The following is a 12,866-nucleotide window of genomic DNA, read 5'->3' on the forward strand; positions in this document are numbered from 1 at the left end:
CGTCAAACGAGTGTGTAAGACATCTTAGGATATTACAAAAATACTGTTTAGTGTGTGTACTGTCATTTTATGTTGAAATGTGCCGATCTTGTTTTAGGAATCATCCTGGATTCGACCCAGGAACCTATGTTGTCATCAGTTTTGATCTCTTATGAATCACCACTTGTCGAGATTTCGAAGTTACCTCCCTTGTATGTCACGCGGAAGGGACAGGTAGGCACAGGTGTGTACCTCGGCGGGATTTGGTTGTTTCAAAGCCTCCAGGCTTGTCCATTATCAGTAAAGCAAGGCTTGGTTGGTGTTGACGGAGGTGGATTACAGGTCATCAATACAGGACCCTATTGGTAGTTGTTTTAGAGTTAGCTTTTAATATTAAAACAAATGCACATATCAAACAATGACGACAGTTTACCTCCACATCTACATGAGTGAAGTTGACATCAATCCTGATCTCACATAATCACAATATATTCATATATTCAGCTTTGATTCATCTATTCAAGGTGAATCTTTTATTGTGTGGAAACAACGATCGAGTTTGTTCTTATGACAGAATTCATAAGAAAACTATAATGTAGGAACATATTTTATTGAAACAATAGTATAAACAAATACATAGACACACGCTTTTGAAACACCTTGTTTGACATGAAGTCACGATATGTAGAATCTCTTATTGGTCGATAATTGGTCATTTCTGTTACAAGAAATGATATGTAAACGACTCTTTCGACATGGATTTACAGAGGCGTTTCAGCATACTTAGTGGTGCACACAAGTTAAAGATGGAGTGAGTGCGTTTGGTGTTATGCCGCGTTATGCAGTATTTCAGTTATATCATCGCATGTCAGCTTGATATGGAAGGTAAGCCCAAAGTCGCACTCAAGAAAAGTTATTGTCTCAAACAAAACACATGTTACCCCATTACAAAGACGGAACAACTTCAGCTGAAATTATTTCTTGTAAAAGTCAACAGTTATTTATGTTTTACAGATGGCGACGTCATGAGCTGACAAAGAAATTGAATTCCTCACCTGTGTGATCTGCCAGGAACTGTACACAGACCCCTGTACACTGAGGTGTGATCACACATTCTGCAGGAAATGTGTCACTGCATACATCCAAACCAGACCAGATGCTGTACAGTCCAAGACGATCCCCTGTGCCTTCTGTCGACAAGATGCCAATGTCCCCCACCCTAGCAGGCCAGTGGAGGAGTGGGCGGGGCAGATCAAACCCAGCATCATGATACAGGGGCTGATTGACACACAAGCTGACGTTGGCAAAACAGGTATTGGTTTATTATATTATAAATTACACAATCATTTCACAAACTGAAATCTATTAATAAGAATCATGCTTGTAAGAAGGCATGTTAAAGGGTACTCATTATTTGTTTAAACATGCAGTATAATTACAGTATTGCTGTTAACAGAATTTTCAATTGTACCAATTAACTCCACTAAACGGCTCCAGAAAATATACATTTGTTACAAACATGGCTCCAACTGTAATCACGCCATAGAAATATTTACAATAAATTTTGACGTCGGGACAATGTGCACTGGCAATGCTAATTGACCTGCTGATTATTATCGGTTTACGTGATACAAATATAATACGATCATCCACTTGAAAATATTATTATCTGAAAACATCTACAAATTGCAAATTCTGAAAAAGGTATTTGTAATGATAGAATGTTTCAGGTTGATAATAGTGAGTGAGTGAGTGAGTATGTATTTTTGCCGCCTTCAGCAATGTTCCAGCGATATCACTGCAGGGGACACCAGAAATGGGCTTCACACATTTTACTCATGTGGGCAATCAAACCTGGCTAACACTTAAACCACAAGGCTTCCACACCGCTCGTGATGATAGTGATCAGAACTGTACACTTATAAGTGTAATTGTACCTGTTGAAACTACATGTACATTACTGGGTGAATGTGTTCAGTTGTACGCCACTGCCAATCATGCCAATATGGGGCTTCACACATCAAACCCTTTGGCGTGACGAGCCAACACTTGAACTCCAAGCCTACACCCACCACCCTATTCAGGCATTGAAAATAGGGGAGGGGGTGATTTTACCTGGATTCTCAATCTTCTAATTTGTATAAATATTGTCCTGATATGTCAAATAACTATAGACATGTCCACTTACAGGTTCCGCTTCATGTTGCTCAGTGTGTGAGAAGTTAGGGGAGACAACTCCGGGAGCCTCATGGTGTACTGAGTGTCAAGTGTCCCTATGCGAGAGATGTGTCAAGATGCATCGTGCAAATCCAGCATCACATGACCATGAAATCTGTGACCTTTCAGGAGAGGTCAAGGTGAAGAGAAGACGCAAGGTCATATGCAGGGAACATAAGGATGAGGTTATAAAGCTTGTATGTAAAGACTGCCACAAAGCTGTGTGTCAGACATGTTGTGTTGTTTACCATAGGAAATGTAAGTCTATCGTTACCATTCAGTCAATGTTGCCAAACTTGAAATACAATTTAAGAAGGCATGCTGAACAGTTATCGAGGAAAATGCACAGAAACGAAACAATTGTTAAGAAAACAGATGAGAAAATTAGCGAAATTGAGAAAACCAAAGCAGCGTTAGAAAGTCACATCAAATCTGCTGTTGAGAGAGCCATCGCAAACATCAAGCAGAAAGAAAAACAGCTAATGAATGAATTCAAGGATATTACAGGCAAACAAACTAAGGACCTTAAAGCAGATGTAAAACTTGAAGAGATTGAGATGCAGATGTACAGACAACATTGTGAGTTCATTGACCAAGCCTTGGTATCGGAATGTGAGATGGACCTGTATGACGCGTATCAGGCCTGGGAGTCGGGGGCTGTAGAGATGGGGGATGTCAGGGACACAGACACAGCAGACACACGGAGAATAGATGACATCAGATTCACACCTGACACTGACAACGTCCAGCATATCCTAGATGACCTACAACTTGGGAAGATTGACGTCACATACCGGGACACATGTCTGCCGTCTCCAGTGCGAGTTGACGTGATAGATGGGAGGATGGAGGGTGATGAGGTGGAGCCTTTACTTCGTGACGTCACAGTCCTGGATGTTTATGGTATACAGACAGTTGTAGTCACTGACTTTAATAACAAGTGTGTGAAATCCTTCTACACTAGAAACAACTTGACATGCCGAAGTAAACTTACCCTGGACGACTCCCCATGGGGTGTGACACAGTTGAAGGAGAAGCAGGTGATGGTTGCTGTCCCTGACTCCAGTCAGATTGTGACAGTGGAAGTGACCCCTGACCTGGTGCTGCTCTCAACCATCACAACAATCAAGATGTACTTCAGTCTCGCTGTTCTGAGTCCTTCATCTCTAGCAGCAGGTACTACCGCCTGTGTTGACATCCTGGACATGGCGGGACACGTGCTGAGGTCAGTCACAACACACAACAATGAGACACTGTTTAGAAGCCCCTTCTACATGTGTGTCAACAACAAGGGCAACATACTCGTGTCTGACTGTGGGGAGACGTCTGTGACATGTGTGACGTCAGAGGGGTATGTTGTGTGGAAATGCGCCCCTACTGGAGACAGAGCACTCAGCTCTGGACAATCAGCTCATGGTATCTCAACTACTCCAACAGGAGACATCCTGGTTGCAGGCACCAGTAAGGTTACAAGGCTGACAGAGACAGGGGATCATGTCACAGATCATCAGGACATTGACTGTGATCCATGGGGATTGTATGTCGATAGACATGACACACTGTATGTGTGTGAAGACGGTCAGATACACGAAATCAACTTCATGTAGTCACACCAACCACTGCATGCTTTCAATTATCGGTATCGCTGGTGTTAAATTCACTATAACAACTCAAAATGGACTCTTCCGATTGGGGTGTGAATGATCATTCAAAGGTGTATGCACAGACATTGTTTCCACATCATTACAATTCACATTATATGTTTAGCAGCCTGGTTCTCTTTATTAAATGGCCTCCGTGTTCTAGTAAGTACGTGTCGGCCGGGAATGCAAAAAGCCCGTGGTTTGATCCCAATCTGCTCAAGTGATACCAATACTTCACTCTATTCTTAGTAGATATGATATGGTTTACTTGTTATTGAAGTGCTCACATGACTACTTGGGCCAGTGGATGGTCACTTGATATATTGTTTAATGGCACTAACGAGTTCCCAACTCTTGAGACCATCAGTGGGTTCCCGGGTCGGGTTGGTTACCCGGGCTGTAGATTTGGACTCGTCCCAGTTCCATTCAGTAACATGTTACGTACATGGTCCATTGCACCGTGGTCATAGAATGTTTTTACTTTACTAGATAGTAGATAGGGTGTTCCATGTAGGATGCTTGTGATGTCATGAAGTTTGTTTTGTGGAACGTTATTGTGATCCACTTAATAACAAATAGCTCCTGCATCATACTTGTACGGAGGAACACTTCTTTAATTGTGTAATTGTGTTCATGTCTATACTGATTATAATGGTGTTGTAGGCACAGTACATTTCATTGTCAAAAGATAAACTGTAAGTGATTCCATGTTATTGATTAGCTAAAAATGAAATAATCTATTTGCGTCAGCTCCCTAATCAGCTCCCCAATAGATTTAGTTTACTCTGAATAAACTGAACAAACATTAGGCCAAGCACACCCTCGGATTTGTTTTATGACTGGCTGATAATGGAGTAGCAGAATTCGTGTTGCACTATTGCGCTGTACAGTGTCATATTTTGATTCGTCTACTCTGTGTTTGTGGTAATGACTTAATAGACAGCCTTTGAAGTTGTTATTGTTGACTTGTAAAATATATTTATGTGCTTAGATGGGTATGCACACTTTGCGTTTTATACGAAGATTGTATATAACAAGTGAACGCATGGAATGCACACAAGTTTTTTTTAGATTTATACCTCCATAAACACAATAAATATTGAACTTAATTCTTAAATAAATAAATTGCAAGTGAGTCCGTTGCATTAGATTGGTTAACCTAAAATAGCATTAGCCCGAGCCCACAAGCGAACTACCTGCGTGACGACTTATTTGTATCGCACACATAATCATTGGATCGTTTTAAATAGCATTTACACTCAGCAAGAGCAGATTGTTTTTTTCACCAAAAAAAACATGACCCTATGCCATTGTCTGTCATGTGCTTACACCTCCATACACGAAAAAACATATTGAATTTAATTCTTAATTCGAAACTGGTTTCCAAAGGAGGTATTGCTGCATTAGAGTTGCGTCACAATGTCTAGCAGACCAGTGTGACATCATCGGTTACCATGACGCCACGGTCAACTGATATACCTTTTCTCCCTGCCACTGAAGCTGGTCAGCTGTACTTTTTTACGCCGGAAACACTTGATATTACTCTTTACGGCTGAAAAGGTTGGAGTCAGAATCTCACCTCGTACACTTCTGTTGTTAGCCATTAGGGCTGGGTTGGGTGGGTCCTGAGTTGGATCTGGGCACCTACAAGATTACCCGGACCCGTAGTTAGTCACTTGATGTATTGTTTAATAACAATAAAACTCCATGGCTACACCACAAATCACTAATGTTTCCTATTTTTTCTGACACTCCACGTATTCCTTCTGACTTTTATATATCTGAGTAAAGGTAAAGCTTCAGTCAACCTCAGTGTATGCATGATCAGTTCGTATACACATGTATCTCAAGGGTTTTTGCCAGAGCTCCGGTAAAACATTTCTAATCAGGCATTTTCTACCCTACTCGAATCCTACAGCAGGTTCCCTGGTCGGGTCAGGCTAGGGTGTAGTATACCTGGGTAGGGTCAGGTAATAGGGGGTCGGGTACATGGGTAGGGTCAGGTAATAGGGAGTCTGGTACCTGGGTAGTAAATTTGGACTCATCTCAGCCCTTGTAGTCATCTACCTGTCTGTTCAGGTTCGAATTATGTTTTCAACCTGCTTAATGTATCAGATTAATATTATGAGCATATCATGCCACTAACACCAAAGTGTTTAAAATCGGATCAACCTTGTTAAATTTGCATTGTGTTAATCTTACCTGTACATGTAATCTTGTCTCAGACACATGAAACATATACATTTTACGAGATTGTGTCCAAGTGTCAGTTCACTTGCATATGCTATCATGGCGGGCATTAATAAGAGGAAAGCTATCAGTTTAGACATGAAATTGAGAATTATTAATGCTGTTGATGCTGGCATAAAAAACTTGCAGTGAAATTAGGCCATGAAGATTTCATGTGTAACACTGCAATTACGTGTATTGTGTTTTGTCTTATCCAAGATGGCGGACGTTTCCGAGCGAACGACGGATATAACGAACTGATTTCTCTGGTCCCTTGTAGTTCGTTATATCCGTGTTCTACTATAATGGACTATAATCTTGACTTGTTTGACTTGCTTATTGAAATCTGCTGAGTAAGTGAGTTTAAATTTCACGTCGCATCAGAGAGTTGGAGTATTGTTGCCCTTTTAAAGTCAGAAAGTCCCATGCCTCTAGCTTCATTTATAACAAAGTTATGATCACGTCCATGGTCTATAACATCACTTATAAGAGTGTGTTTGAGAAAACAAATTGTGACAGTGTATTAATCCTGCACAAGAGACTCACTGTATATGTTGACGAAAACGAACTCACGATAATTAAGACTGGTTAATTAAGGAAGTGACGACTTGTAAAAATAAGAGCCAAAATAGTTCGAATGACTAATTTACGTGTTTACTATGTTTACAAACAAATTTGAAACCTCACATCATGGTCTGCCTTCGACAAACTTCGTCCATCAGGAAACAGGCCTTGCTGTTGTTTCAGGATATTAACACACTTTCCCATGCTAAAGTAAACAGTGAAAATATCTATTGGAACAATTTACAATTCATGCTTGTTCCAGTCACCATTCCCGGATTGTTATTTCTCTTTCGTGACGTGATTCTTGAACGCAGATATTTCGCGATACGCCGATTGCTGATGATTAGCATTGCAGGCACATCTCAGAGATGTCCATACTGATATTAAAGTGTAGCTAATGTAGTTCGCTGTGCACGTGAACTTGGCAGCATTGTGGACATGGTCAAGGTTATTCAGTTAGGGATATAGCCCGTGTGACAAGTATTTCTCTGTTTGCTTTGATATCTTAAAATATTATCTGAAAAATTACTGAAATGGGATCAATCGAATTTTAATACGATCATAATTCAACGAAGGCCAGTAACATATCAGCGAAAGGTATCTCTGCCTGAGACGCGAAGTAACACAATGAAAGTGAACCGCATATATTCTTGCACCGCTCATGCACCTACCCAAGAAACGTACCCGACGCATTTCCGTTTTTAAATCTACGAAAGGACTTTAACTTTACTGCAGCATTTTATACAATTTGTCCTAAAACCCCTATAAGTATTTCCCTCCCTTACCCACAGTGTTGATCTACAGTGTTAACCCTACCATAAGACTCAGCTGAAAGATATACATCGTGCAAGGAGGAGCATAAACAAGGTGTGTTTACTTTGGAAATTCGGCTTAGAAAGTTCACTACTTCTACCAAAAATGCTTGAGAAACACTCAAAGCTTCTTGAAAAGGAGTCTGCACTATTTGTTTGCTTTCTGTTTCTTTTCTAAAGTGAAGGCCTATCTCATAGAAAAAATTAGTACTCACTCACTACACAAGTAGATCTAATGGTTTGGCGTATACTGATCTTGTGACTGGAAAGATATCATATCAACCCAGGACAGGGGACAACTGAGAGGTAGGTTTGGTGTTGGCACTGGACATAATAATATAAAAATCATTACATAACACATTATTAATAAACATTCGTTAATAATTAATATTGGTCGATGTTTCGCTTGCGCCGCTAAAGCATATGTGTTTGGGGGTAGATTCTAAATGATTTAGGAAGACATAAGACATTAAATATATCTATTATTATTTATAGCCAACCGGAGATCAAGAAGTGTAAGTCATTTTCTAACCCGTCGACCCGCAGCCCCCAGTAGAGACATATAGACCAAGTGTTTCTATACTGTGAAGGGATGACCGCCGAAACACCCATTTCACGACCAGACCCTGATACTCGTATCTTCCTTTGTTGTATTTAATACATGAACAGTTTTTTATCAATATCGCATAAAGCTGTAGGAATGGTGCATTATCCTTTTTTCACATCTATACACCAGTGTATGTACTGCCTTCATAAAACAACCTGTCTGTTCAACGCAATCTGTCCTGCCAGCATTGGACACTGTAATTTTTATGCAAAACATTTTCACAAACATGACCTCGGATTAAAAATTCCTGTATAATAATTTGATTTTTCCAGTATATAATGCCATTTATATTTAATACATGTATATATGTGTCCCCCATGAAGATCCAGGATAGAAAAGGTCTTCGGCAATAAATGCTTGTCGTATTGTGTCTTGTCATTGTGTCCCAATTGCCTAGACCAATGCTCATGATATCAGTCACTATATTTTTTGGTCCAGACGCGATAATTTACATATGGTCGTCATATAACTGGAATAGTGCTAAGTTAAACAACAAACACAAAAACACAGGTTGCGAAACATATGTGCAATAGAGAATAATACATGTGTGTGTTTCGTATCAAAAATATCATCATTTATATAAGGAATAAAAATTGAATTATTCGACCCTGCATCGAGTACACAACATGCTGTGTATTCTTCATATTTGATATTTACGATACGGAATCACACGAGGGTAATCATTTTACCCTGTAATGGCAATAATCGAAGAATAAGACTTTATCTCGATCACTGTTGTTCACCTTAATCAACCCAAATTCACTCAACTTCAGAAACCGCGGATGAATATAGTGTCTGAATGAACTGTCCCATTTATATATATTGGCCAACTGATTTACAGCCATGTTTGTCGATATAATCATCCACATATCAGAAAGAAACCCCTTTTAGACCTAAATCGAACTTTCGTCTATAAGTTACAGATCAAGCAGATATTGAATCGATGTATTGAGATTAAAAAAAATTGTACCTGCTCGACGACCATTTGCACGTTAATCGGATCCTGATACCAAATATATCGGATTGGTTTATTGCATCGATAACACTAAGTATCCATCTTATCAAAAATACGCATTGCACAAGGCCGATCTTAATCTTTGTGACAGGTGGTGCATGCAGGACAGAGCTGGAAGCCACATGCACAATACTGTTATAGGCCACAGCGTCACTCTCTCTCCAGATACAAACTGGTGACACAGGACAGCTGGAAGCCACATGCACGATACTGTTATAGGCCACAGCGACACTACCTCACCAGATATAAACTGGTGACACAGGACAGCTGGAAGCCACATGCACAATACTGTTATAGGCCACAGGGACACTATCTCTCCAGATATAAACTGGTGACACAGGACACAGCTGGCAGTCACATGCACAATACTGTTGTAGGCCACAGCGTCACTATCTCTCAAGATATAAACTGGTGACACAGGACACAGCTGGAAGCCACATGCACAATACTGTTATAGGCCACAGCGACACTATCTCTCCAGATATGAACTGGTGACACAGGGCAGCTGGGAGCCTCATGCACGATACTGTTATAGGCCACAGCGTCCCTCTCTCTCCAGATATAAACTGGTGACACAGGACACAGCTGGCAACCACATGCACGATACTGTTATAGGCCACAGCGTCACTATCTCTCCAGATATATACTGGTGACACAGGACACAGCTGGAAGCCACATGCACAATACTGTTATAGGCCACAGCGTCACTATCTCTCCCAGATACAAACTGGTGACACAGGACACAGCTGGAAGCCACATGCACGATACTGTTATAGGCCACAGCGTTACTCTCTCTCCCAGATACAAACTGGTGACACAGGACACAGCTGGCAACCACATGCACGATACTGTTATAGGCCACAGCGTCACTATCTCTCCAGATATATACTGGTGACACAGGACACAGCTGGAAGCCACATGCACAATACTGTTATAGGCCACAGCGTCACTATCTCTCCAGATATATACTGGTGACACAGGACACAGCTGGAAGCAACATGGACGATACTGTTATAGGCCACAGCGTCCCTCTCTCTCCAGATATAAACTGGTGACACAGGACACAGCTGGCAACCACATGCACGATACTGTTATAGGCCACAGCGTCACTATTGCTCCCAGATATATACTGGTGACACAGGACACAGCTGGAAGCCACATGCACGATACTGTTATAGGCCACAGCGTCACTATCTCTCCCAGATACAAACTGGTGACACAGGACACAGCTGGCAACCACATGCACGATACTGTTATAGGCCACAGCGTCACTATCTCTCCAGATATATACTGGTGACACAGGACACAGCTGGAAGCAACATGGACGATACTGTTATAGGCCACAGCGTCCCTCTCTCTCCAGATATAAACTGGTGACACAACTGGCAAACACATGCACAATACTGTTATAGGCCACAGCGACACCATCTCTCCAGATACAAACTGGTGACACAGGACACAGCTGGCAGCCACATGCTCAATACTGTTATAGGCCACAGCATCACTCTCTCTCCAGATATAAACTGGTGACACAGGACGCAGCTGGCAGCCACATGCACGATACTGATATAGGCCAGAGCGTCACTGCCTCTCCAGATATAAACTGGTGACACAGGACACAGCTGGCAGCCACATGCACAATACTGTTATAGGCCGCAGCGTCACTGCCTCTCCAGATATAAACTGGTGACACTGTACATGCCTCGTCATCTCTTCTGTGTGTACCTGAGCCCCCTTACACAAAGTGACCTTAGCGTTTGGATGATTGTAACTCCCATACTTAAAAATACGTAGGCTTACGGTCGTCATAGCGCTTATATTTTAGATGGAACGTTTTGTGGAACGGGGCCCATTACACTATAACATCCACTGACATGTTTGAGTTATTTGTTTGTTCAATCGTGTTACCGATTTATGACGTCACTCTGTCTGATCACATGTGCAACCTTTGCATGAAACAAATTACAATCTCATGGAGCTATCCTACATGTAAAGCCGTAGTTGTTATGGCAATATGTACTTGGATTTTACCATAGTATGTTGGCCACTCAGCATTTGCAAACATTGAATAAACAGACATTGTAATACACAGAGAATATTAGGAAAAAGACTCTTTGTTGATGTCTTGCTAAGCGGCTATGTGACCGCCTCCGTGTTCTAGTGGAGAAGCGTCCGGGATTCGAGTCCAGGCCGCGTCATACCAAAAGACGTGAAAAGATGGTACTTGTCATTACCCTGTCTGGCGCTCGGTAATGAGAGGCTAAAACAAGGACTGGTCGGCTCGGAGTCAGTATACTGTGCCTGAGTATTCTTGTTAAATTGCGGCAGGACAGTATCAGCCCGGACTAGTACAAACAGTCACACACACACACACACACACACGCACACACACACACACACACACACACACACACACACACACACACACACACACACACACACACACACACACACACACACGCACGCACGCACGCACGCACGCACGCACGCACACACACACACACACACACACACACACGCACACACACACTCACACAGACGCACACACATACACACACACGCACACGCACACGCACACGTGGCTGCTTGAGTGCAATAATCTTGGAAGCGACGTCAAACCCCATTTTACCTCACCTCGGCGGTTATGAATCAAAGTTTTGATACAGATGCCCTTTTTGTCATAGTAAATGGTTACAGTTTTGTAGATTTATTGCAGATCCCCTCCCCGCCCCCGCAGATGGTGACACCTGGATTAATGGGGTTTCACTCTCACTGTCTTACTACAGTCTGGTTCAACCTGTCTCGTCCTTGTTTTAATTGTGAATTGTAATATTTATCTTTGAAACATTCTTTGTATTACCAATCATTGACATAAAGTATGCATTGTTTTGAGGACTCTGAGAACGTTCTCAAATTAATAATCCATATCATGATATTGTGTACACAAGCTTTCTCCGACGTCGTTTTCACATTGACAAATCTTGACAATCATTGCGAAAACATTCCTATTTTTAGACTGATGAGGTGCCATGGACATGTCTCATCACCGTTCTGACAATAATTTCGGAATTTCAAGTTTACAAGTCACTCAGGAGTGAATGAAGCTGGCATTAACAGCCTCTAAGTAAGACTTTAACTTAAACTGATTGCAAGGCTGAAGTTGACTCAAGGGGCGAGGTAAGATAAAGGTTCTTGTTTGCCCATTGCAAACATCAAATATTATTTACAAGTTGTCATTTTTCTTTCGTGCATATTTTCAACTTCCAAAATCTAACTGTGAGCCAGTCAAAGTAAAACCCAATTCCCTCTTACAGAAAAGAACTAATTTGAATTGAAATATTTATTTGGAAAGTGACAGTAACTTCAACGTACATCCTTCCAACATGGATATTACATATGTCGAGAAAGGGAGAAGACTTGTGTTCATAATTATAAATCCACAGGACAATCCAAAAAGGAAAGTGATACACAAACTGATATGTGATGATCTATTCGAAATCCAATTAATTATTCGATATGAGGAAAATGCATACAGTGATATTTGTTGTTACAAACAGTTAAACTGTGCGCAAATAAGTCTAGTGTGATGGTTTTCAGTGTTCTTACAACCGGCCATTATCGCGATATATTATGTAGGTTATAGGGGATTAGACTGACATGAACTTTAGAGAGATGTCTCGCTTCAGTAAGTTTGCTGATGCCTGTCGCAGATAGTTTTATTTCATTAAAAACGTCGTCACAACAGCCTCTTCTTTCAAAGCGAAAAACGCACAACAAACTTGGCGTCAGATGGTTTTCAG

The 12,866-nt window shown here is 41.3% G+C and overlaps 1 pseudogene; it reads left to right on the plus strand.

The window, feature by feature from the left end:
- The first annotated feature begins 990 nt into the window (after positions 1-990).
- Positions 991-4,490, plus strand: LOC139468683 (uncharacterized; annotated as a pseudogene).
- The last annotated feature ends 8,376 nt before the right edge of the window (positions 4,491-12,866 follow it).

This window comes from Haliotis cracherodii, unplaced genomic scaffold (assembly GCF_022045235.1).
Source record: "Haliotis cracherodii isolate W230 unplaced genomic scaffold, xgHalCrac1.p SCAF_2, whole genome shotgun sequence".
In the NCBI taxonomy this organism is placed as follows: Eukaryota; Metazoa; Mollusca; class Gastropoda; order Lepetellida; family Haliotidae; genus Haliotis; species Haliotis cracherodii.